At 44.3% G+C, this 27,315-nt stretch overlaps 1 protein-coding gene across 1 annotated transcript in view; it reads left to right on the top strand.

Moving 5' to 3' along the window:
* Positions 1-4,189: 4,189 nt before the first annotated feature.
* The window catches only part of RASGRP3 (RAS guanyl releasing protein 3), a 67,019-nt gene continuing 43,893 nt past the window's right edge, over positions 4,190-27,315 (top strand). The window contains exon 1 of the mRNA XM_077343557.1: positions 4,190-4,546. The gene's annotated coding sequence lies outside the window, so the exon portion shown is untranslated. The remainder of the gene's footprint in view (positions 4,547-27,315) is intronic.

Here is a 27,315-nt window from a genome sequence, read left to right as displayed (position 1 = left end):
AAATCAAAGTGTTTTCTTTGATCAAAAAGCATGTACTAGAAACTAGAGGCATTTCTGCACAGGGGTAAAAATACCATCATGCCAGCCTCCTGGCCCTTCATCTCCTTTTTTGCTATCTAGCTCTTCTCTGCTGCCATTTTGCACTTTTCCCCCTCCACAAGTGCTGCTGGTAATGGCGAAAGAGAGAAAAGAGTTATACACAGGACTCTCTTCTGCCTGTCACTCAAGCCAGGCAGCCAAACCTCTCTCTCCATTATCTGAAGGACCTATGATGCCCGCTAATATTTTTAAATCAGTAGTTCTCCATTTAAACACCTATGCATCTAATCATAGATGCATAGTGCTACTTTATTACTTATGGAATGATAAGGCTTGCTTCTTTTAAAAATAAATCTCATTCCCGATGTGGGGGGGAGGAGTTTAGAGAGGCATACTTTGTGCTACAACTTTGGGGATAATTTTTTTTTTACCTTTGCCTGTACAATTGAACGACTGTTGCTCCAGGCAGTTCACTTGAAAGAAAAAACTCCGTTCTGCTGCTGCTATCTCTCCCCTCGCACATGCACACACACAGAGAGAGAGAGAGATACACACACTACCCATTGAGGGCTTGCTGCTGCTGCCTCCCCTCCTACACACACACACACACAAACACACACACTCCACAGAGTTCCCTTGCTGTGGGTAGCAGGGGCACCTGCCTTGGGCTTTTCTTGCTGGCTGGTTGTCTCTTGCTGTGGGCTTGTGGCTCCTCGCTCTGCCTCTTGAGAGAGGGAGGGAAGGAGAGAGGAGAGAGTGTCCGGCTCCCCCATGTGATCCGATGGGGATGTTTGGAAAAAATTATTTTTGCCATTGCCTGCACGCTTGTCCACCAGAAGAGGGGGGTGGGAGCAAGGGCCATACGAGGCAAGCACCTTGCACATTTGAGCCTCCATACCTTTCTTTGGCTGGTGGACTGCTGGCTGCTCTCTATTAGGTAGCGTGACATAAATAAATAAAAATATACTAATAATGAAATTATCCCAACATGGAGCATGTTTCACAGGAAGCAGTGCTGAGAAGAGCTGCAGATGGCATGTCAAAGAGCCAAACATGGCTTCCAAGGCACTCAGTATAACTGCTTTACATTGTGTCAAATACCTGCGAAGTAGCTCTCCAGATCAATCTCATTTGTAAGAACAGTGATGTTCTCTTTTCCCCCAAAGTCATCAATGTTTTGAAACCTATTGGATCAGAACTTTCCCCGTTACATTATATTATTACTCTTCTGTGCATAACTTTGTAAATTAAAAACAAACACTTGTTAAAATTCATGATGTTATCAATTTGATAGCCATGTTAATCTGAGAAAAGGAAGTGAGTATTTCTAAAGTTTGCTTCCTTTTCTTTCCTTCCATTTGACATTGTTCAGAAAGCATGGTTATTCTTGGCATAAGGTAAAAGCATTTTAACAATAGTGCTGTTATTTCTCTCTGAGCTCTCTCAGACCCACCTAATTCACAGGGTTGTCTGTGGTGGGGAGAGGAAGGGAAGGTGATTTTAAGGCACTTTGAGACTCCTTTGGGTAGTATAAAAACCAACTCCTCTTCTTTCTTTCCTTTTCTTCCAAAAAGAGCTAGGAACAGATAAATCCTATCCTAGCACTTGCTCTTTAATTGCTAGCTCAATCCCTCTTTCCAAAGCAATTATTCTGCATTTTCTTCATGACTAACCAAGTTCAACCAGTAAATTACTTTGACACAAACCCACTCTTCACACAATTTTTCACATCACATTCATTCTTAGTACAGTCCAGAGAAGCTGTCCTTCCAGATGGAGAACTGAAACAGCATACACAGCCAGATGCATTGTATTCTAATCGGGGACAAATTTTGCTGTTGTGCTTCCAAGAACCTCTCACCCTCCTTCTTATCCAACCACATGGATCTGGACTGAGCATCTTCCAGACTTCACTTAACCATAATATTCAAATGATGAAGGTGCTACAGTAAACTGGCCCATGTTTATTCCACACAGTGCCAAAACTCTAGAGAAGGCTTTCTCAACCAGGGTTTCTTTATGGCCCTGAAAGGGTTTCCTGAATGGGTGGGAATTAATTATTTTTAATATATTTTATTTTTTTGTTAAACATTTATCAGGTGATACGACTATATATGGTCATGTCAGCCCCCCTCCCAGAAGAAGAAGGAGGAGGAGGAGGAGGAGGAGGTTCTTATATGCCGCTTTTCTCTGCCCGAAGGAGGCTCAAAGCAGCCTTCCCTTTCCTTTCCCCACAACAGACACCCTGTGAGGTGGGTGATGCTGAGAGAGCCTTGATATTACTGCTCGGTCAGAACAGCTTTATCAGTGCCATGGCGAGCCCAAGGCCACCCAGCTAGCTGCAAGTGGGGGAGCGCAGATGCAAACCCCCCTGGCTCGCCAGATTAGAAATCCATACTCCTAACCACTACACCAAGCTGACTCTCAGAACAGGTATTAAACAAATGTCCCAGAACAAGTATTAAACAAATAAGAGTACTGCAAACAACAGTGGGATGCATTACCGCCACTTGTGAACAATATTTTGGAAATCAAAACACAGAAATATTGTGCACAGATTAACTCTTTTCAGGCCAAAATCCCTCCAGATTGGGGGGAAGGGGAGGAAGTATTCTACAGTTATGTGGCTGCCTGCCAAACTGAGCAGAGGTTTCCAGAAAGGTGCTGGGTAGTTGTTGCTCATGGCTTCAGGAGTGGACAGTACAAACCCTGAGCCAACTAGAGGCTTCAAATTCACAGCGCCTCTCTCTGGAATGTAGAGCCACACAAAACTTGCTGGGTACCTATGCGGCATCCTGGGGAGAGGTAGCACAACTAACTATATGCCATATCTGCATTTAGAGTTCCAAAATATTGCTCTGCAGTGCCTTTACATTTCCCACTTTTTTTGCAGTACTATTATTGTTTAAAGCCCATTCCAGTCTGTTCCAGGGTGTTCTAGAGGAATTTTGCCATGGAAAGGATTAATAAAGGTGTGGGAGTTCCATTTTTTTCATTTCTAAAATATTGTTCCCAAATGCGTGTAATGCATCCCACTGTTTTTTGCAGTACACTTGTTTGTTTAATGCCCATTGTGGTCTGTTTCAGAAGCATTTTTTGCAGTTCTCTTGTTTGTTTAATGCCTGTTGCGGGATGTTCCAGAGTCATTCTGGCCCGGAATGGTTTAATAAAGGCGTGAGAGTTACACTTCATTTCTAAAATATTGTTCTCAAGTGTCCCTCCACGGGATTTTCTCCAAGTGATCTGGGACCTTGTCTTTTATATAGATGTTTTGTTATGATTATACCAATAAAGGTATTTGATTGATTGATTGAAGTGTCCATAATGTATACCACTGTTTTTTGCAGTACTCTTGTTTGGTTAATAGAGACCTTTTGGCCTGGAAAGGGTTAATAAAGGTGCAGGATTTCCACCCTTTCATTTCTAAAAAAATTGTTTTCAAGTGTCTGTAATGCATCCCATTTTTTGCAGTACTCTTGTTTGTTTCATGCCCATTCCGGACCTCCCCAGTCTTCACTCTGTCACCCCCCCCCTTTTTTTAAATGAAAGCTGTATTAAAATATCATAGGGTGCACAAGCTTGCAGATTTCTCCCAAGTATTATGTATATTTGCAATTTTGCTTGTATAAAACTAAGGCATCCATAACTTTTACATTCCATAAATATGTCAAATATTGTAATTTTATGTGCTAAGTACATTATCAATGATGCATTTTATATGGTCGAAGCCATAATATCTGCTATATATGATAGGACTGCAAGAATTACATATGTTTTAATTTCCCCTAAAATGCCTTGTTTTTATCTTTTCCATGGCTTCAAAATTCCCAGAAATTTTACATTTCTAGTTGGAATTTCTCATAATACCCATAGCTCCTCTGGTAACCTGCACTGAAAGCCACCAAATGTGTACACAGAAATCCCAAATCCTGTGACAGGGAAAATCAGGCAGTTAAAGCCGATTTTTAAAATCAGTTTCTTTACACTGTGGCACTCGCAGTGCCATTAGTGAGAGTTGACTGGAAGATCCAGGAAAAAAAGAGACTCCATGTGGATACCAATGAAATTGTACTTCTTATCTTATATCAGCAAGTGTGTAATATGAGTTGTCTGAATGTTTCATTTCATATCATGACAAACATGGGGGAAGTGAGTCCGTTGCTTTCCTTGCATTTCCTGATGCCTTTGCTGTTCTAGGTTGTGTTGTGGAAGCCCTATTTATAGCATAAGAAACGGAAAAAGCTCTTCTGGAGGCAGGAAGACAAGTCGGGAAAGAATAGGTGGAAGTGGGGCTGCCATTTCACCAAACAATTTGGAAAGAATTGAGCTTCAGACCTCACAAGTCCTGCCATTGTTGCTAAGAATGTGAACTAAGCACAATGCCCTGTTTTTTTTCTTCAGAAGTTATCAAAAGCAGGCCTTGAATGTGAAGGGCGATGGAATGAAGGAACCCCTCAGCAGAGAGCAACTGGATGGGAAAAGGGAGGTCACATAAGTATACACTGAGGTAAGTGCTCTTTGTGCATTTTTATTTTATTATTTATTTCTGGCTTCTGTGACATAAATAAGTAGATACAGCTCTTAAACCTGAGATCTGCAAAGCTGCGTATCAATAAGGGCATTTTAGTTTTCAGAAGAGGGCAGAATAGATTGTAGCAAAGCAGAGGAAACTTGTGTTCTACAAAGTTTGAATCTGATGTTTTTCAGTTATACTCAGAGTGCAATTGCAAAAGGAAAAAATAGTAAACTTTAAAAGAAATCGTGATATCTTCATTGCATACATCACAATGAGCAGTATTACTAGAGTTGCCAAAATCCAGGTGGTACACGGAGTTCTCCGACTATTACAATTGGCTTCAAACGATTACCCTGCAGAAAATGACTGCTTTGGAGGGTAGATTATCTGGCATTATAGCCTGCTTAGGTTCCTCCTCAGGTTCCATCCCCAAAATATCCAGGTATTTCCCAACCCAGAGCTTGTAATCCTATTTTATTTATTTATTATTGCTGAAACAAAAAGATTTGGCCCTTTGGTAAACATATCTAGCTTGTAGACCTTTTCATTATTTATAGCAACAGTCACTGCCTGGCACCCCTGAATTGACCGGAAATAGATGTGCTCTTGTGGCAAAATCCTCTGGCATCTGCCTTCCTCTTCCTTTCTTAAATTGCACTTCTGATTTCAGTACAACCAATTCCCTTTCAAGAACTCTCAAACTTATTTATAGAATTTGTATGCTGCCTCTGCAGGGCAGCTCACAATTAAAATATGTAAAATATGAGCAAGTAAATAAAAATAGATAACTGTGTAAAAAACAGGTCACTAAAAACATGACAGGGCATTAAAAACAGCATGAAACAAACACATCTAAAATATATTGATACAACAGCCCTCAGGGTTGGAGCAGAGCATAAAACAGCTGGGAAAAGAGAAAAATGCTTAATAGCTTGGGAAAAGAGAAATGTTTTGGCTTGGCACCTGAAAGGAATGTAAGATAGGCTCCAAGTCAGTAATTTAATCTAAATTGTCATGACAAGCTTAACGGACATGTTATGGTAAACATATAACCCCCCCTCCCCCTTGTTACAAGACCTGCGGTGACTTCCAGTTTGTTACCAAGCCCAGTTAAAAGGGCCGGTTTTGACCTCAGTCCTAACTGGTATAATCTAAGACTATTTGAAAGGGCGCTAAAACCTGCCCTTTCACTGGTGTCTAGCTCTGAGTCCTCCTGTAAGTTCCCTGCAGTCTACAATGAGGCAGATGGTAACTGGGCTTGTGGCCTTTATGTCTGTAGCACCATGCCTCTGCAACATTCTTCCCCAAGATTTTTTTGTTTTCATTTTAAATATCTGATGACAACCTGATATGCACTGCTGAGATAAATCTCAGATATGCACTGCTGTGTTCTCTGTTGCTAGGATCAATGAGAAACAAGCCGATGATGGCATGAAGAAACATCACTTTTTTAATACTAGTATCAGAAGTCACATATGTAGTCAAAACAAGCTCTGGTACAATGCTCGCTTTCAAGAAACTCTTCTTCAGTGATTCTGTGTATAACAAAATTAATATTTCAAATAGTACAGTGTAATGTGAAATGAACCAGGAACAAATTTGTAAAATTTCACGGTCACTAAGGAAGTTTCTAGAAAGTGAGCATTGTACCAGAGCTCATTTTGACTATTTATGTGACTTCTGATACTAGTATTGATAAAGTGACGTTTCTTCATGCCATTGTCAGCTTGTTCTTCATTGTTCCTGGTTTTTTAGCTGATGAGTCTTTGTTTTGGTGTTCTCTGCTACTGTAAGTTACAATTACTGTGGTCAGAGTTTCATCTGCTGCATTTTGTTGCTCGTAATTGGATGCTAATTTTAAATTTGTGTTTACACAAATTTGGGCTGGGGGTTGGATTTGTTGGCCACTTTGATCAAATCATCTTTGTTGTTTATAAAACCATAATGCTTTGCATTATTATTTGTAAGTTGCCTTGAGCCATGAGGAAAGGCAAGTTATAAATATTTTAATAAACAAATACATATTTTGGAGGGCATAAATAATCCCAATAAATACATGCCTCTAGAGTAATAACAAATGTTTAAATTGTCTCTATTTTTTTCAGGCTTGGTCCCTGTTTCCTCATACATGTCCCTGGTAAACCACTGTCTCAATTTTTCCATTGGGGCATACCTTTAAAAATGTTTGGGTACACAAGTGCCCATGAGACCAGGGTGATTTGAGCCTTGTATTACCTGTTTTAAATATATTCCCTACTAGCTGCAAAGGGGTCCCTGCCCCCCTAGCCATGCCATGTAAGATGGCTTTGGGCCGCTCACAGTCAGAGTAAGTGGCATGGGCAGGGGCTGGCCAACTCATGGGACAGAGCTCCTTAGCAGGGTGGAACCCGACAGAGAACAGGGCTGCTCATTAGCAGCCCGGGGCTGGGGCTTGCTCGGACGAGGCCTGCTCGTTAGCAGCCCAGCTGGGGCTTGCTTGTTAGCAGCCCGGAGAGTTTGCCCCCTCCACAACCACTCTTCACCCAGGGCCCACTCTCCTGACCTGCTGCTGGCTCCGCGTCTGAGAGCAAAGTGGCTATTCCCCATTGAATTCTTTCAGGTGCCACCCCTTAAGTATATACACTTCCTTAAGGGCATAAAATGGAGCTGACCAGGGTTTGCAGCTCAGCATTCTTTGCAAGGATTCCACCCCCCAGCAGCTGTTAAGTGGTCTGCCAAAAATTATTCACAATCCAGCCTCTGCACAAGAACTGTCATATGCCATTAAATACATGTGAATGGGTACAACCTGTCGAGGGACTGTATCCCTTTTATCCTCCCATAACCATATGCAGTTGCAGCTGGATATGTTTGAGTTGCTTATAGCTTAAGTGTGACAAAGAGAAAAAGAATCTATCCAGTGGCTTAAGTCTCTTATATTATTTATTCACTTCGACTCTGCCAGAACGGTCTCTAGATTGTTTTCCGTTTTCAGTCTTTCATCAGTGGCAGTGAGTCCGTCCTTGTTAATGTTTTTAGATAAACGCTTCTGTATCCTGGAGATTCAAGGCTGTGAGCTCTTGATCTCCCAAGCTCTTGAGATCAAGAGCTCACAGCCTTGAATCTCCAGGATACAGAAGCATTTATCTAAAAACATTAACAAGGACGGACTCACTGCCACTGATGAAAGACTGAAAACGGAAAACAATCTAGAGACCGTTCTGGCAGAGTCGAAGTGAATAAATAATATAAGAGACTTAAGCCACTGGATAGATTCTTTTTCTCTTTGTCACTATAGCTTAAGTGTAACAAAATATTCCATTCACCTTTTGTTTGTTCCAAAAAGTGGTTCCAGTTAGATCGTTAACACAGCAGGTGGAAAGGAATTTTTACTGGCATGTGATGGGAGTGAGAGGTCACATCCAGGCAGTGATTCTTGGCGTGAGAACATTACAAGTTCATAGATGTGTCCATGCTGGATGGAATGTAGTTAATATGCCTATGTGGTTGCTATTGCTTTTTGCCTAGAAAATAATCCTTAAAAATTCTTCCTAAACTGCAGAAATACATCCTCTTAACAAAATAATGTAGCTGTTTCCATTCTGTTTCTTCTTCATCAGCGCTTGTTTTATTGGTTTAATCATGAAATGTATTTAGCTGAAGACTTACTTTTTCCTCTATCTCTTAAAGCTAGAGTTAGGGAAAGCTTTCTGTCATTCAGTACATATTTAAGTCACAAACTACCTCTGGGCATGCGCAAACCCTTGGCTGCACCTTAGATAGCTCTTTATACCCCAGCTAATGAGCTTCAGCTGATAGATAACAGAGCTGTTTTGGTTTCTTCATTTCAAATGTATGTTTTGTCTTGTGCCTAAGTAGGGGATAGTCTCATGACTTGCAAGATGGAATTGCACAGGCAGATGAACAACAAAAAGATTCAATGCCATCCCCAACCAAGGCTAACTACGCATGGGTTTTGCCATTCTTGACTCAGTCATGAGACTAATATGTACTGAATGGTGTCTTTCTTTATGCCTCATCCATGCTTATTCATAATGTACACCTGATTTAAACAGATAGAGAAAGGAAGTGTGGGTTTTCCTCTTGGGTTAGAAGGTATGCAACATTATAACTCACTGTGGTCCCTCCCTGCTCTAAACTCTGCCTTCCCAGATTCCACTCCCAAAACCTCTGGCCAGAGCTGGCAGCCCTATTATCCTGGGGTACTGGCATGTTTAGTCCTCAGTTGTTGCAATTTGCAAATTTGCAGTTACAAATTGCAATCCGGTTTTGGCATGAAAAGTTGATATATGTCTGTGGTTAGCCTATGCTACTTGCTGAGGAGTAGCACAGGTGTAGCACAGGAGAAAGACTGGGATTGTCTGGCACACTGTAAAGGTAAAGGTAAAGGTATCCCCTGTGCAAGCACCGAGTCATGTCTGACCCTTGGGGTGACGCCCTCTAACGTTTTCTTGGCAGACTCAATACGGGGTGGTTTGCCAGTGCCTTCCCCAGTCATTACCGTTTACCCCCCAGCAAGCTGGGTACTCATTTTACCGACCTCGGAAGGATGGAAGGCTGAGTCAACCTTGAGCCGGCTGCTGGGATTGAACTCCCAGCCTTATGGGCAAAGCTGTCAGACGGCTGCCTTACCACTCTGCGCCACAAGAGGCTCATCCTGGCACACTGTAGGTTTACCAAAATTTGAAATTGCTGTCTGAGGTATTGTTAAATTGAGGGCTCTGTTACAGTGAATTCCCGAGGAAGTTATGAAACATGACCTTGTAGGTCATTTTACTTATCTATTATACAAATCTCTTTGATGGGTGAGAGGAATTTCTCATGTATTTCACATAAATCTGGTAGACAGTCTCTTGTTGAGTTGATGGCCAGGCCAAGAGCCAGTCTGGTGCTGTGCTTAAGAGCAGCAGCCTCTAATATGGAGAACTGGGTTTGATTCCCCATTCCTCCACATGTAGCTAGCTGGGTGACCTTGAGCTAATCACAGGCCCATTCCGCACAAGGATCAATGTGGCAAATTGCTTGCAGAAAGAAATAACGGAATTTAAAATAGTGGAATTCGGCGTAACGCATACCTGCCTTTGTAGTGGAATCCAGTAGCGTTTCAATCGTTTCCCACAGTCTCGCCAGTCTCCAGTCTCGCCAAAAATCGTTAGAAAAGAAGCGATTTTTTCCATGCTTTGTCCCGCCCCTGGCCGAACAGCCAATGGGTGGTTGTTATCATGCTCCGGAGAAGCCCCTTTCCCTTTAAGAACAGGTTTTTTAAAAAAAGAAAAACACACGTTGCAACGAATATGCCTTGATTCCTTGATTCCTTGCTTCCTCCTAACGTAGAGACCCATCTAGCTGGCAGCTGGCATGTGAGCTGCCGATTCATCGTTGCCACGCTCCCCCAAGTGAAAAGAAAAATCCCCCCCCCCCGTGCACGGGGCTGTGTTGTGCTTGGTGACTTAGGGGAGCTTTAAAGCAGCTCTGTGGAGGGACTGCAGCCGGAGAAGCCTCGCTGGGTGAATGAAGGCTCGCCGGCTCGTTGCTCTCCGCTCGCTCTGAGAAAAAAAATGGCGATCGCTTCGCCGGAAGTTCAGAAGAGAGAGCCAGGGGGAGGGACTTTGCTGAAACCGCAACAATGTTAACGCACAGGTCTTTTTCGCTAGTGTTGCAGATTGCTTACAAGAGTGTAGCGCTTTTCGGAGAGTGAATTCACTTTTCTGGATTTCCTTTTAAGCGCTATAGCGAATCGCTTTTTGCGGATCGTTTGTAGGAGTGTGGCAGATTGTGTGCGACGTTGTGCATAACTGCAAATTAGTAGCGTTTACAATTTGCCACGCTCCTGCTACATTTAACTTGTGTGGAATAGACCACAGTTTTCTCAGAACTCTCTCAGCCTCACCTACCTCATAGGAGGTCTGTGGGGAGATGATTGGGGGATAATCAGAAACCGCTTTGAAACTTCTTTGGGTAGTAAAAAGCGGGGTATTTTTCTTCTTCCCAGTTTGCACTTTATAGAAGCACTGTGTGCGCTAATTCTTTAGTATGTTAGTGATGCTGAATTAAATCACACTAATTGCAGTGGGAGGGGGCCAAGTCCACTCCGGTCCACTTGTGCAGAGTTCACTTTGCGGTTTTGGTTGCTTGGAGTTGAAGGAACCCTTACTAACATATGCCAGCTGGGCCTCAAATAAGAACGGGAGAAACCAAAAGTCTCCTAACAAACAAGGCAATGAATATTTACATTATTGTATTTATGTTATTTATAGTGTTCCTTTTTCACAGAGGCTCCAAGTGGATTACAGAGTGGGGTCAGTACAGTCAATAAAATGGGATATTCAATAACCAATGCATTAGGATTTTAGAGCTCTGGAACCCACAGAAAGAATTGAAGCATAGTATTAGCATAAGAAGCATAAGATTTACCCCCATTTCCTGCCTGCACTTCCAAGACTGGAGGATGAAAAATTGGGGGAACAGAAGGGCATGTTGCCATTGTATGAGTGAGCAAGGTCACTTCATGATGTCATGATGTTGTGGAATTCGCTCCAGAAGTCATCCAGCACTCGATGTCCCTGACCTGCCTTGCAGTTCTTCCTGGAGGGTTGTCTGCTATGACTATAGGGCTGCAAGGTCCTGCTGCTGATCCATAGCTCAGTGTATTAGAAGTGGAAATTGTAATATGTGTTGGAAGAGTTTAAATGTGCAAAGAGGGACAAAGCACCAGGCTGCTTAAAATAATAAAATAGCTTTATTATGAAGAGAAACAAGTTTTGTATATAAAAAGGAGATAAAAGAACCCTAGCTAACTGTCTGATTGTTCTGTTCATTCATTCTGTTCCGGAGGAAAGTTGGGGGGGGAAGGGTGCTCAAAGGAGCAGGAAGTCTGCACCGGAATCAATCAGGACACTGGAGAAGGTAATTTGAAAAACATCAGGATAACTGTGCTATCTGATGCCCCCTATAGAACATTCCAACAACATAAGCCAGGAATTTGGGAGTGACCTTTGACGCCTCCCCTTATTTGGAGGCTCAGATCACAAAGGTAGATTGGACGGCGTTTTTCCATCTGAGCACTACTTGTCCCCAGAACACTTAGCCACTGTGATCCATGCAATGGTCACTTCCAGATTAGACTTCTGTAACTCACTCTCTGCAGACCTACCCTTGTCTCTGACCTGGAAATTGCAACAGGTGCAGAATGTAGCAGTGCAGGTCCTGACCAGGGTGTAGTTTGCATGGGGCTTTTTACCCACTCCCAGTTCGAAGTCTACATTGCAGTCTACACTGAATTTGATTTCCACTTTGATTGTGGATGCTTTAAATTTTCCTTCCTCAACATTCATAATTGATTCATGGTGACTCTACCTTTCTCCCGCGATATCCTGGAGTGGATATAAGCTTCGATATTTGAAAGACCACCATGAGTAAATGTGTAGATGGTTCCTTTTTTGTGAATTAACTTACTGCTCCATGCCTGGGAGCAAAGCAGTCTTCCCTGATTGGCCATGGCATCAGTTCAAGGACTTCCTGGTTCCTGATTGCAAGGCTTCTCTTAAAGTGACTGGGCTCTAGAAGCCCTAACTTCTCTCAGCAGAGATTTGCCTCTTGGATTGATTTTCCCCTCCTCTGCTGTCTCCAATCCTCTCCCCTCCCCCTCATTCAAGAAAAGAAAGAGCCTCCTGCTGTGCTTGCCTCCCCTCCCCGTTCTGAGCTTCCCCATTCACGTGTAGAACACTTTCTGTTTCAATGGAGGGGAAGGGATAGAGGAAGACCTGAGTTCAAATTGATCTGAATTCAGCAGGATCCACAACGGAAAAAAACAAAGTGTAGAATCAGTCCAGGTCACCCTGGAGGGCTCATGTTCAGCCTTTGCTGAAACATCTCCATTGGCTGCCAGTTTGCTTCTAGATCAGGTTCAAGGTACTGATTTAGGGGTTTACGCGACTTGGGCCCTGCTTACCTACGGGACCGCTTACCTCTTTATGCCCCCCACAGGGTACTCCGCTCTGCGGGTATGAATCTGCTTATGGTCCAAGGGCTTTGGGAGGTATGCCTGACCTCAACCAGGGCCAGGGCCTTTTTAATCCTCTCCCCTACCTGGTGGAATGAGCTCCCGGACGAGCTGAAGGCCCTGACAGGACTCTGCTGCAGGGCCTGCAAAATGGAGCTCTTCTGCAAGGCATTTGGTTAGGGCCAGGTGGTTGATCCCAGGGTGTGAGATCTGGTCCCTCTCCCTCCTCTCCTCCTTTGGTTCCTATGCATAGTATTAGATGGCATCAGGAACCTTATGTCATCTGTTCTAGAAAAGACTGCTGATCAATACTGTCATCGGTACCGGCCCTGATGGTCCAATGCGTGAGTAGAGGTTGATATTGTGTTGTGTATACCAAGGGCCCCCAACCCCCAGTCCAGGGTCCAGTACCTGTTCATGGATCAGTCGGTACCGGGCTGCGACTCTTCCTCATCCATCTCCCCAGCTGCTGCCTCGGGGGCTCCCCTGCCACTCTGCCACCGGCTTGCCTTTGGTGCTCTTCAGCGGCCGCCATGGCTGGGGCTCCCCCTTGGTGTGGCACTGCGCAGCTGCTGCTGGCAGTGCCCCCCCCCAGTGGGCGGCAGGAAGTCAGGGGCACCAGCGGGAAAGCAAGTGGAGCAGGAGCTCAGGTGGCAGCGACATCCCTCAGCAAAAGACTACCCCCCCCCCCGGGCCTCAGTAAAATTGTCAAGCGTTGACCGGTCCTCAGTGATAAAAAGGTTGGGGACCACTGGTGTATACCACCAATCTTATGATGCTTGGGTTTGTTTTTAAGATTACTGGGGATTGTTTTAAGATATGTGTTATGATTTGACTTGTTGTATATCATTTTACTTTTTCTCTGAACCACCTCAAGCCAGCTTCCTGGGAGTGATGGTTTACAAATATAAGTAATAAATAAAGATCAATGATGGCAAAAATGTTTAATAAGAAAAGTAATAGCCAACTTTGTCTTAAAATGTGTTGCTGGGAAAGAGTTCTCAGTCGTAAATGATGCAAAGCTGTGGATCAGAATAGGAATGAGGGCATAAAAGGCTTTGTTTTGCATTGTTTTTGTGGAATTTTAATCATGCTATTCTAGGCAAACTGTGGGACCCACCTGATTTAGGAAACAGCATAAGTTCTTTTTCCATATTAACTATGCAGGGTAGTAATAGATTAAACCTCTTTTCCTTTGAATGCTATGCACTTACATTATGTTGCTTGCGTAGAAAATCCCTCAAAGTGAGGATGAAATCAGACTGGTAGATTTCATCAGATTTATGTGTGCACACACAAACACGAGTGAGTCTATATGTTCAGCTGTAAAGAAAGTGAAGGATGGGTATATCTAGTTTTAACCAACAGCAACAATTTTACAAATGTGTGTTACCAGGGGGAGTCAGTGTCATTACTCCTCCCTGCGCCCACTCTGCAAGTCAGAATGTTTATTGCCTCGGCATGGTTGCCTCACTCACACAATGCCAGTATTCCCCTCCATTCCCTCCCCCCAAATGCAAAGAAGGCACTTTCTCCTACCTGTCTAAATTCTAGCAAGCAGGAGGATCTGTTTGGTTCTCAAGAGTTTCTTGCTTGTTTGCTTAAAAAAAAAACTGGGAAAGAAGCTGAGCAAATATCCACCAGGATATCCTCTTTTGCAAGTCCCATTGAAATTACTGGGGACTGTGGAAGTTCATCTGTTCGTTCATAGCCTGTCAGTGACTTGCAAAGGGGAAGGTACCTATGGGTTCTGTTCTTTCCGAACAACTGGTCCATGATGTGCATGTTAAAGCCTCCATCCATTACGTAGAACTCAAATTAGATCACCAGACACCACAAACGATACTTGCAGACTTTCCATGCGTTTACTGCCCCAGGCAGCCATATCTCCAGAAAGTTTTACTTTCCATCGTGTTCTTCAGATGCCTCTAAGCACAGCCACTTAATGGGAGAGCTGCTGGTTTATTTATAGCTGGCATCTTAATCACATTTGGATATTTTTAAAATGGCCTGTCTGGTGATACTTGAGTGGCTTTCATTCGCACCCTAATATGAAGAGCTGTTGCTTGCCCAGCCATATCTCAGCTCTGGACCAGTGAGGAAGACCAGCGCAAATGGCAGCAGCACTTGTATTTGAAAAAGCAAACAGCAGCAAAAACCTGTAAGGCATTGTGGTGAAAGCTGCCCATTAGAGGGCCCATTATTTTCAAAATCCTCAAGATCTTTGAAAGTCACACAGAGGCTGAGTGAACAGTTAGGTGCCTGCTTGGCCTCCTTCCACAGTTTGAAAAAGAAGGAAGTAAATACAAAATGGATCAGAGATCGCCTCGATGCAACCCTTGTGGAATGGAATGGAAGTTGTGTAAACTCACAATAATGTTTTGGACCAGTCCCTGTTATTGCAATATCACTTGTCCAGGAGTCATGCTCTTCAGCAATTCTCATTCATTGAAAAAAGGTTTGTGCCAGAGAAATTCCTGAGGACTGTCTCCCCCCCCCCCCCAAAAAAAAACCCTCATTCACATATACGAATTATTTTTTTATTATTTTAAATAAATAATAAATATATGAATAAACATGTCATTACTGATGATACAGTACTTGTAACTTCAAAATAACCTGTTTGATCTTTTTAAAAATAGAGTAGGGTTGAACGTTTGGGTCAATTGTTTCAGTCTCTTGGATAAGCAAATAACATGAAAATTGTTTTAATTGCTTAGGCCTATTGGCCCATTGTATGCACAAACAGTCCAAAGCAGGGATCTCCAACATTTTTTAACATGGGAGCATCTTTGACATAGCATGGTAGGCACAGTCACAAAATGTCAGCCACAGAACAGCTGCGCTATGAAGCAGACCAGTTCATATTGAGGAATCCACGATTCTGTACTGGATTGAGGATGTGGACTACAGCAGGTATGCAATCAGGCCACTCCCAGTGATTTGAATGAGGAAAATGGCGCAGGGAGAAAACTGCCTGATCCATGTGGTGAGGAACTACACTTCTACTCCATATGGTGACTTTAGATTGAACCACACAATAGTTGTCACTATGTGGTAAGCAGACCGTGTACCATGTAAAGTAGTATTTCCTGAGCAGACCCAGCATTACATTGGAAGAGCAATTCCAGAGGGGGCCACTATGCTGGAAGCAGTGTGCCTCAGAATTCTTTGCAACTTCACATGGGCTTCTAAGTTATGTTTGTAAGTGCCCTTCCCCACTCAAGATAGCGGTCTATACTCAATGAATTGTGAGTGGAACTTCACTCATCAAATGGATGCTTCCTGATTGCTCTGTTCTTCTGCAGCCACTTATGCCACCTTAAACTGCACCCGAGAATCAGGGGACTTGCAGGAACAGTGTGGGTGGCAGTGCAAGGGACAGAGTTGCCAAGTCCCCCTGGCCACCAGTGGAGGATGGGAGGTAAGGGTTGACATATTCAGGTTGGGAAGTTCCTGGAGATTTGGGGATGGAGCCTGGGAGCCTCTGAAAGTCTTTCACCTTGAAAACCCTACAGGGTCACACAAAGAGTTTCACATCCCTGAACCACCCTGTGGTTCCATTGTGAAAATCATTTGTACATAAACCGTATTTACATAATTACAATGATTTGGCAATGGAGCTGATAGCAGCAAATGTGAGGATATGAAAGAGCTGCTTCTCCCTGTATGACATGGTGGGTATCCGCCGTCTTGTGTGGATTCTCATGAAATCACATTGAGCTGCTTGCTGAATCAGACTATTGGTCTATAGCATTTGCTGGCAGGGGCTCATGGGAATTGTAGTCCATGGACCTCTGGAGGGCCGCAGTTTGACTACCCCTGGGAGACTGGCTTCTGTGACAGCCAGCTGTTCTCCAGGACTTCAGGAAGGAGTGTTCCGTGTTACTTCTCACCTGGTCCTTTTATCTGGAGATGCTGGGGATTGAGCCTGTAGGCAAAGCAAATACTCGACCACTAAGCCACAGCATCTCCTCTAATAGAATAATTTGTACTACATTGAGGTAAAAAGAAGAAAATAGTGACAGCAGAATGTCTCGTAACACATTGTTTTCTTGCCTGTGGACCTTGCTGTATCTTGACCTTCCTGATAACCTTCTGCTTCTTCCCTTTAAAGTGCCTGAATCAGACTCACTAGTCTTTTAGCACTTTTAGTTGGAGTGCTTTTTGCTAAAATGCCTCAGGAGATTCCCAGAATATATCTCTTCATTTGATTAAAATGAATAAATAAAAGTCCCATGTATAGGCTTCAGTTATCACAGCATGTTCAATTTAGACAGCTTTAATGGTGCTACTGTGAATTCACTGAGTCTTACAGCTAGACTCCACATGGCTTTTTACTCAGGGATCTGTGGATACTTCAGTGTGCTTGAGAAGCTATTGAGTAAACGGATCTCCTTTTCTGCATAAACAGCTTACTTTTGATTACCACTGAATTTGAATTGATGTGGTTTTCCTTCAAATCCTGTGCCTGTACTCTGAATATTTTCTCTCCTCCAGTTTTCTCATGGGATTTGCAGAGTATATGTAGAATTGGATAGTGTCACAGCACTGAAATGTCTTTGTTTGTGTGGTATGGTTAGTCTCTTCTTCTTGGAAATAGCGGTTCTTCATGCTGCATTGACTCTCTGATAGTCATCTTAGTGGACCATTAGTTGTTCTCCCCTCTCCACCTGTGCACAAGTTCCAATATTGCTAACTATTTCCATCTTGTCAATTTCTGTTTCTTCCCCACCCCCACCCCCACCCCCTCACCCCCTTTTTTTTGTTTTTTTGAAGACTACTGAGTTGCCAGTGAAATTTTAAACAGTTTGTGTGAGTGTTGTTTTAAAAAGAACATGCAAGTCCTCAGGAGGAGATGCCATGTTCAGCTGGGAAGTGCCTCTTACTTCAAACAGGAAGTCTTGGAAGTTCACAACTCTCCTTGGGGCACACTGTGGGAGTGAGAGAGCGAGCCAGTGTAGGGACCATGTTGAGCCGGACTGGGCTGGGTCACCCTTCCTCCATCACTCCAGCTGATCCTGCTTGAAATCCTGGAGAGAGCTCTCCCTCATCTGTAGGGATATTGGGGTGATCAGCATATCCAGAAGCTCCTCCCCACAGTTGCCAAGCCTCCCCAAGGCACTATGTCCAGCTGCAAAGCAGGGAAAGGGATTCGGAGGCTAGCTCAGAGCAGTCACCACCACTGCTGAGCATGCCTCCTGTGTCACTGGCTTCAGTTTTATTTGTTTATTTATTTTTAAAATTACATACCTCCGCTCTCTAGAGACTCACAGCGGTTTACAAAGACAATAAAAACACAATAAAAAGCCCTAAAAAACCCTGAGCAATTCTGAAGCGGGGGTAGCCATGCCTGAGCCCCCGCCTCCCCCTCACACACACACACACACACACACACACATGCACACGTTCACCAGCAAAAGATTCTTCCCTGCGAGGAGGCGGTTTGAGCAGCAAGGCCTCATGGGCAAGCTTCTGCTGGCAAGCATGTGCGTGTGTTCATGCAGGGGGAGGCGGTGGTGACGGCAGCTCTGGCAATGTCGCCCCCGCTTCAGAATTCTGTTTCATTCTATTATGTATTTTGGACCAATAGCTGGAGCAATATTACTACTGCCTGCTATAGCAACACTGGAACCAAAATGTTTCCCTCAGTGATAAGCCCTGTTGAAAAATCTGCCAAGTTAACCAATTCAATCTTACAGTTCTAGCATTATTTCAAGTTGGTTCTTTCTAAGATTTAGGGATATGATAAGCACTCCTCCAGTTTCACCCTACACCAGGGCATGGGAAATGCAGAATCTTCAATGTGGGCATAGTTCATCATCCCACAGTGGTCAAAATTGTGTGAATGTCTGTCACATTCACATGTACGTAAGTTGAAAACAATTAAAGCGTACAGGTATGCATAGAGAATCGCCAGGTTCCCATTCCATGGCAATGAGGTCATGGCCAACCTAATTTCCCAGCAAAGGCAGCCAAAGAAAACACAGAAAACTCCATGTTGCCATGATCCTAAGGGTGGAGACCACCCGGCAAAATCCTCCTGAATTTGGCCGCTGCCCAATCAATGGTGCAAGAATACAGTAATACTAGTAAAAACAAAACATGAGAGTCAAAACTATAGTCAAATGTTTAACTTTCCATTTGTGCTAGCCCTGCCTTCTGCCAAGGCTGTTGTGTTTTGTTTTATTACGGCTGCAGATGATTTGTAATAACGGTGATTGTCACAACTGTGAACCATAAACCGTGCTCCAGCCAGATGCCTCCACTCAGGCTGATGCTAAGAAAAGAATTTTGTTTTCTTTTTAAATAAGGGGGAATAATGATCTTCAGAGTCTGACTGCCTGGTACAACGGAGAAATTTATCAGAGAGGGCATGTGACTAGTTAAGACACACAACCCCGGCTCAAAGGAAACAGCTGTTCATTTATGCTTTAGCACTTGGCAGCTGGACAAAGAAGGGAGATGTTTGTGTTGAATACCTCGGCAGAATGAAGTACAGTAAGTGATTTTCCCTGTTGTCCTTGGGCTGGGTGTGTGTTTTGGGTTCCCCCCTTAAAGTCACAAATGCTTTCCTAGTTTCTCTTTGCAAAAGACCTGAAGGCTGAAATGCCGTTAACTCCCCTCCTGATGCAATGCCCAAAACAGCAGTCTTTTACAGGATCCATTATTAGTGTGGTCTACTGAGAGAAATACAGCAGGCACTTTTTTCTTTTGCATCTTGGCTTTAAGAAAGAAAAATAATAATCAATAAAAGAACTGGCTTGTCTGGTCCTCGGATACAGCTTCCCAGATTCAGTGCACAGCAAGGATTCATTGTCTTTAAGAGGTGTGCATAACCAAGATATTGGGCAGGTGCATCTACTTTTGTATAATGTTGCTAGGCAGGAGAAGGGTCACCAGATGAAGTTTTCCCTTCTACAAAATGGTACAGGAGCTGTGTTTTGTCTTGAAGCTGAATCCCTCAGATGATTTTCTTTCTCTGTACTATTATGAAGTAGGTTAAAGTGTAATGCCTGGGTAGTATTGTAGTTTAATCGTTAACACTGTACTTTAGAAAAGAAAGCACAGCATGACCAGTTTCGGGAGCTGTTATTTTTGACAGGATGACAAAGAGTGCTGATTTCTGATGAATAAAAAGGAGCGAGGCAAATGCCATCTTTTGTCAACTATGCATTCTGCTGTGCTTAAGCAGAGGAAAGGGGGGTGGGAGAGGCTATCTTGTGATAGGTACTAAGTTTTCCAATGATTACCAACCTTTCGAATTGGCCTATATATTTAGATGTTTATCTTTTTCAGCTTTTTGCTGTTGGCATTTTCCCTTCAGTTTGGTCCTATCTGAGTGGTGCATGGAAAGATCGTTTTCTGTTCAGGTTTTTCCCCAGTACATTCAGATACTTGCACTTTGGAGGGAAGAGCATGGAGAACCACCCCGTGGGCCTTTCACTTTTATTGCAGTGCCACATCCATGACTATTCAGATTGCAGAAAGGTGGACTTAGAGACTGGTGGGCAAGGATCATATCATAGTTGACTCTCTCAGGACCTTTATTTCTACACAAATCTTTTTGTTGCAGGAGTAACATATAAAGCTGACAGTTGTTGCACACAGGCAAGGTAACATTCTCACGCCATTCCCAGCTAGGTCATTGATTGCAAGGGAATCACATTTGCCCCTTGTTCAAGCTACAGGACTTATGGCAAAGCCACATGATAGCTTCCATTGTTCTTAGTAACATTTCTATTTACATTGTAACTCCATAGTTTACACAGGCACCTATTGGTTATGGTTGACAGGCACACCCTCACAACATGGAAGAGACCAAGGGTGAGGCGATGGTGACAGTGATAACGACAATTCTGGGGGAAGTCATGAAGTAATATGTCTCTCCAGGATTTACCAATAGTAAAATCATAGAGTTTTTGGAGAGGACTGACATCATACTGTCACCTGATGGTGATTATTTTTCTCCCGCCATTCATTCCAGTAGGAGGATGCAGGGAAATGAGAGCCCTACTAGTGTCTGTGACAAGAATCCCCTGACCAAATCCATAGTTTTTGCCATAGCAATCACAACAACAGATCCGGTCAGTCTTTTTCCTCTCCCCACCCCAGTCACCTGCATTCAGGGTTGCCAGCTGCCTGAGATAAAAATGTCTTCTCCCTTTAAATGGGGCTCAATGAGGTGTTATTTGCTCCCATGCCATGAAAAGCTTCAACTGCCCATTTCAACATATTAAGCCTGTATGTTATAAGACTGTGTCCAGTCCATTGTACAGTCATGGGATATGGATACCTCACTTGGGCAAGCATAATGCTTTGTTTTATGCATGTATTTATATTCTGCTTTTCTCCCCAAAGCATTTATCCCATGTTCCTGCTACAAGAAAAATATTTATTTAACCCTCTTTCCATCTGTCAGTCTCCCACTCTAAATTCCCTCACAAGCTGTTCCATACTACAGCTTTCAAACAGGTATTTTCCATGTTTCTCCTAAGAAAAGCAGCCCCCCCAAATGTAAATTAATCAACAATTAAATTTGCCATAGAAATCTCTAAATAGATTTCCATTTCTGAAACTCCCTTTCCCTTTGGCAAAGCCAGAGCTTAAACATTTTCAGGAAGTCTTATAATACATTTTTCTTTAGCAATCACTTGGTACCTACAGATTTATAAAAAGTCACTTTTTTGGGGAATACAAATTTTACTGTCTCATTTCTGAATGTGTCAGAAGTATTAGTATTCTGATTCAGTCTACATGAGTGTTTTACATCAATAAAATAGTCATGAAAAAAATATTCCTCCTGCCTCTACCCCTCTTTTGCAGAAGGGGAACTGCTGCCCTAAATCAATTCTACAAGGATTTGAACAGAAAAGCCTAGTTAACCATATCAGAGGAGCCAGATTCATAAGAAACTTCATTCAGTACCAACAACTAGAATCTGAGGGATCCAGCCTATGTCTACTACATTTGTTAGCAACTCTCCAATGCTTCAGAAGGGCAGGGTATTTTTTTGTCTTTTTTAGAGATGCTTTTAATTGCACAGGTTGTCAAAACTGAAATCAAAAGATTTTATGTGCAAAATCCATTCTGTAGCAGTGATCTACAGTCCCCCCTCCTCCTCAAGACATTTATCCTACTTTTGCTCCAAGGATATGAAGAGATCTTCTGTTTAGTCCTCAGTGAGCAATGCCTATTATGCATGTGCGTTTTCCATCGCTTTCAGCTTTCCCCCCTTTCTGCATGCATTTTCCTCCCTTTAGCATGCACCTCACTTCTGTTCAATTCCCCCACACATTTTCTGAGAGTACTTGGGCAGTGAAGTTTTTTGTTGTTGTGCACTGAAAATGAACCCAAGAGCATCATGATTTCATTGGATTGCCCTCCCCAGCTTTTTGCCACCCACTGACATCCCTTGTTGACTACTCCCTCATCCACATCAAAGTCATTCTGCCCATTCGACCACCTTCTGCCACCCCATGCTTCATTGCTGTATCACTACCATTTGATTTTTTCTTTAGTTTCTTTTTTAACTTATCAGTATGAGACTAGCATTAAAATGCTAAGTCAAAACAAAAAGGAGGGGAAGGGAATCACCAGCACTCAATGAAATTGTCATGGTTTAAGAAGCAAAGAGAGAAACACTGGAATGGGACCACTGAGAAAGTGATGCTGAGAAAGTAATGCCAAAGGACCCAAACTCTGAAAACATTTTTTTTTACTTTAATACTTATTGTTATTTGAATTATTATATACTGAAAAAATACCATTATACAATCTCCCTGCCTGCCCTGCCACATCACCCACAGCTACCTTTCACTGGCAAAATTGCACCCCTATAATTCATAGAATCATAGAATCGTAGAGTTGGAAGGGGCCATACAGGCCATCTAGTCCAACCCCCTGCTCAACGCAGGATCAGCTCAAAGCATCCAAGAAAAGTGTGTATCCAACCTTTGCTTGAAGACTGCCAGTGAGGGGGAGTTCACCACCTCCTTAGGCAGCCTATTCCACTGCTGAACTACTCTGACTGTGAAAATTTTTTTCCTGATATCTAGCCTATATCGTTGTACTTGCAGTTTAAACCCATTACTGCATGTCCTCTCCTCTGCAGCCAACAGAAACAGAATCCTGCCCTCCTCCAAGTGACAACCTTTCAAATACTTAAAGAGGGCTATCATGTCCCCTCTCAACCTCCTTTTCTCCAGGCTGAACATTCCCAAGTCCCTCAACCTATCTTCATAGGGCTTGGTCCCTTGGCCCCAGATCATCTTCGTCACTCTCCTCTGTACCCTTTCAATTTTATCTACATCCTTCTTGAAGTGAGGCCTCCAGAACTGCACACAGTACTCGAGGTGTGGTCTGACCAGTGCCGTATACAATGGGACTATGACATCTTGTGATTTTGATGTGATGCCCCTGTTGATACAGCCCAAAATGGCATTTGCCTTTTTTACCGCTGCATCACACTGCCTGCTCATGTTTAGTTTACAGTCCACAAGTACCCCAAGGTCTCGTTCACACACAGTGCTACCTAGAAGCGTATCCCCCATCCAGTAGGCATGCTTTTCATTTTTCTGACCCAGATGCAGAACTTTACACTTATCTTTATTAAATTGCATCTTGTTCTCATTTGCCCATTTTTCCATTGTGTTCAGATCTCGTTGAACTCTGTCTCTATCTTCCGGAGTATTTGCCAGTCCTCCCAATTTGGTATCATCTGCAAACTTGATGAGTAGTCCCTCCACCCCCTCATCTAGATCATCTTTAACCCTCCCCCCGCTCCGGAGGAGCGGGAGGAATAAAGGAGTAAGGGCAAGTGGGGAGGAGTTAGGGCGGGCCCTGTCCGGGATAAAAACTCGGAGGGCCCAATCAGGAGCCGCGAAGCGGCTCCTGATTGGGCCCTCCGAGTGTCACTCGAGGGCCAAGCAGCCAATGGGGAGCCGCGCAAAGCGCGGCTCCCCATTGGCTGGTTGGCCCAGCCTCGCCTGGGCCGGCCGGGGAGTTGCCGCTCAGAGGAAGAAGCCTTCCCCAGCGGTAAGTCCTCCGGCCGGCTTCCCCTCGCCCAGGGAGCCTTCTGCCGGGCCCTGGGGCAGGCTCGCCTGCCCTTGGGCCCGCCAGAAGACCACAAAGCCCACTCGCGAAGTCCCGAGCCTTCTACCAGGCCCTGGAGCAGCCGAGCCTGCCCCTGGGCCCGGCAGTAGGCCGCAAAGCCTGCCGCCCCCGTCCCGAGCCTTCTGCCGGGCCCTGGGGCAGCCGAGCCTGCCCCTGGGCCCGGCAGTAGGCCGCAAAGCCTCCCGCCCCCGTCCCGATCCTTCTGCCGGGCCCTGGGGCAGCCGAGCCTGCCCCTGGGCCCGGCAGTAGGCCGCAAAGCCTCCCGCCCCCGTCCCGAGCCTTCTGCCGGGCCCTGGGGCAGCCGAGCCTGCCCCTGGGCCCGGCAGTAGGCCGCAAAGCCTCCCGCCCCCGTCCCGAGCCTTCTGCCGGGCCCTGGGGCAGCCGAGCCTGCCCCTGGGCCCGGCAGTAGGCCGCAAAGCCTCCCGCCCCCGTCCCGAGCCTTCTGCCGGGCCCTGGGGCAGCCGAGCCTGCCCCTGGGCCCGGCAGTAGGCCGCAAAGCCTCCCGCCCCCGTCCCGAGCCTTCTGCCGGGCCCTGGGGCAGCCGAGCCTGCCCCTGGGCCCGGCAGTAGGCCGCAAAGCCTCCCGCCCCCGTCCCGAGCCTTCTGCCGGGCCCTGGGGCAGCCGAGCCTGCCCCTGCGCCCGGCAGTAGGCCGCAAAGCCTCCCGCCCCCGTCCCGAGCCTTCTGCCGGGCCCTGGGGCAGCCGAGCCTGCCCCTGGGCCCGGCAGTAGGCCGCAAAGCCTCCTGCCCCCGTCCCGAGCCTTCTGCCGGGCCCTGGGGCAGCCGAGCCTGCCCCTGGGCCCAGCAGAAAGTCCCAAAGCCACCTACCTTACTCTGTTCCTCCCAGCATTCCCTTTCTCCTTCCCTTCCTCCCAGCATTCCCTTTTTCCTTCCCTTCCTCCCAGCATTCCCTTTATCCTTCCCTTCCTCCCAGCATTCCTTTTGTTTTTCCCTTTCTCCCTTCTTCCCTCTCTTCCATCTGCCTCTTTCTGGCTACCTGTTTCTCTCCCTCTTCTTCTGTCTCTATCTTCCTTCCTTTCTTTCTGTCTTTCTGTCTCTCTTTCTCCTTTTCCTCCTTCCTTCACCCCATCCCTCCACCCATCCATCATCCTAGGGCCCGCTGTATTTTGCCCACAGCGGGCTTAATATCTAGTTAATAAATATGTTTAAAAGTACCGGGCTGAGCACCGAGCCTTGATGTACCCCGCTACTCACCTCCCTCCAGTCTGATGAAACACCATTGACAACAACTCTTTGAGTGCGGGTCTCTAACCAATTCCCTATCCACCTAACTATCTGAAAATCCAGATTGCAGTCCTTCAATTTATCCATCAGAACATCATGGGGAACCTTATCAAAAGCTTTACTAAAATCCAAGTAAACAACATCAACTGAATTTCCATGATCCAGCAAACCTGTTACTTGGTCAAAAAAGGAAACCAGGTTGGTCTGGCAGGACCTGTTGGAGACAAATCCATGCTGACTTCCTTGGATCACCAAATTGTCCTCCAGATGTTTGCAGATCGCTCCCTTTAATATCTGCTCCATTATCTTCCCCACAACAGAGGTCAGACTCACTGGTCTGTAGTTTCCTGGGTCATCATGGAAACAGATTAGGGGATCTATGCAAATTTTGTTTAAATAATTCCCCTAAATAAATGAGGGGATTATTCCTCTGCCTTAGTGTGCTAAGAAAATACATTTAAAAGAAATATGAAGATCAGAGCATCCCCCTTTTCATTAGCAATGGAGCACTAGGAATTTTCAAAGAGTGATTCAGTCATACAGTTGTTCAACATGATTGTGCTTTACTCTTGCTCTATATTTTCTTTTTCTTACAGCAAATGGTGCCTCGTAAAATTTTGGGAGCAGGGGAACAGTTTAGCAGTTCCTGGATGCCTATATCAAAACGGTGCTTGAGCCACATGGACTTTTCCGCAAATCACTAAGACTTTCTCAGGATCAATGCATTTTGGGGAAGGAATGTAGTTATCATGTCAAGACTTTTCAATGTACTTTGCAACCAGTGAGTAAGCACAGATGAGAGAATCTCCAGGAGAAATAGGTGAACCTTCTCAAAAAAGAGGCTCACAGCCAAAGAAGTTGATTTTGCATCAGAGCACAGCTGTACTCTGCTCAGTGCACCGGCACCAAAGGATTTCAAACAGGAATATGTGTGAATTTGCAAGGGAGGGCTGAAAGTTGCCATTAGTGTGCAGTTGTGATAGAGCACTTGTGAAAACACAAACTCTTTGTCTCCATCCACCACCTCATCCCTGTGGTATATTCATTGTATATATGTAATGGAACAGTCTGCTCCTCTCCTAATTTCTGTGTGGTTTAGTTTGTCATATTGGGTAGAGCTCTTGCTTCAGTTTCAATTTGTATGTTAGCTGAAGTTCTTGTTGTTAGAGTTGTCTCCTTATAAACAAACTCCTGATGTTTTGAGCCAGCTTGTCTTTGTCGAATGTACTTAAGAATGGATGGCTGAGTCATTTCTATAATCAAGGAACCCACAGCCAAAAGCAGACATTAAAATCCCCGTACCACTTAAGAAAAGTATGATTATTTGTTATACATGCAGAAAAACTACACTTGATTTCAGAAAGCAAAAAATCCAGGCTAGAAAGAATGGTGTGAAAACAAGCACAGAATCTGATTGGAAGCATCACAATTCAACTGCTATGAAAATCTAGGTTAAGCCACATGTGCATAGTAGGTTTGGACCAGACCACTGTAAGTGGACTCCTCTTTTTCAGACTCCTCTTTTGCTGTGGTTTCTGTGCCCCCCCCATCCCTCCCTCATAAGATGCTCTTAAAGTCAGGGGTGAGATGCAATGGGATAGAATAGAGGTAATTGGTAGAAACTCAGTTTCCCTTACCTCTTGTGAACTCTTGCATGACCGGAACAAGAGCTTGCACAAGAAGGAGAGCAATTCCTAGTGATTCCCCCTTTCCACTGCAGCCACTGTGCCTCATCTCATGCTCCAGGGGAAGCAGGGACTACAGGGGGGGGGATGGGGATTTGTAAAGATACTTTCAGTGAATATGCAGCACATTATATGGATGCTATGGAGGACAATTACAGTCCGTACTGATGAATCTGAACAACAATCTTAAAGTTAATGAAAGTATTAATTTCCAGTTCTCCCTGTATGATGAATTTTGGTGTACTGTGATATAAAAATATGTAAAATACTACACAGGTGAACCTGCCTGCTCTTAGATACATTTCAGAAATCCTGCTGTATTGTATTTCCCCCCTTGGTTCTTGGTGGTGACACCAATGATGGCCTTCCTGGGAGAAACTCACTTGGGGGTCTGAGTGGAGTTCAGTTAGCACATTAAGACCCTGCTATTTCAGAGACCATTCCCCATAGTAGAGTATTAGTTATTGCTTCTACAGTCTTAGTCAGCTTTGTAAGTATTTTATTGTTTTATTGTGATGTGATGTATATGTTAAGCTACCTTTCAAATCCCTTTGAATGAAAAGGGATACACATATTTGAAAATAAGCATTTTAACTAAATAAATGTAAAGGGAAAAAACATTTTCTCAACACTAGCTGTTCTTACAAGGTAATAGAGTCCCCATGCTTTTATTTTATATAGAAGATATATTTCTGTGCTGCCGTCAATGTGTAGA

Source organism: Paroedura picta, chromosome 1 (genome assembly GCF_049243985.1).
Source record: "Paroedura picta isolate Pp20150507F chromosome 1, Ppicta_v3.0, whole genome shotgun sequence".
NCBI lineage: Eukaryota > Metazoa > Chordata > Lepidosauria > Squamata > Gekkonidae > Paroedura > Paroedura picta.
This window is presented reverse-complemented; position numbering and strand designations above follow the sequence as displayed.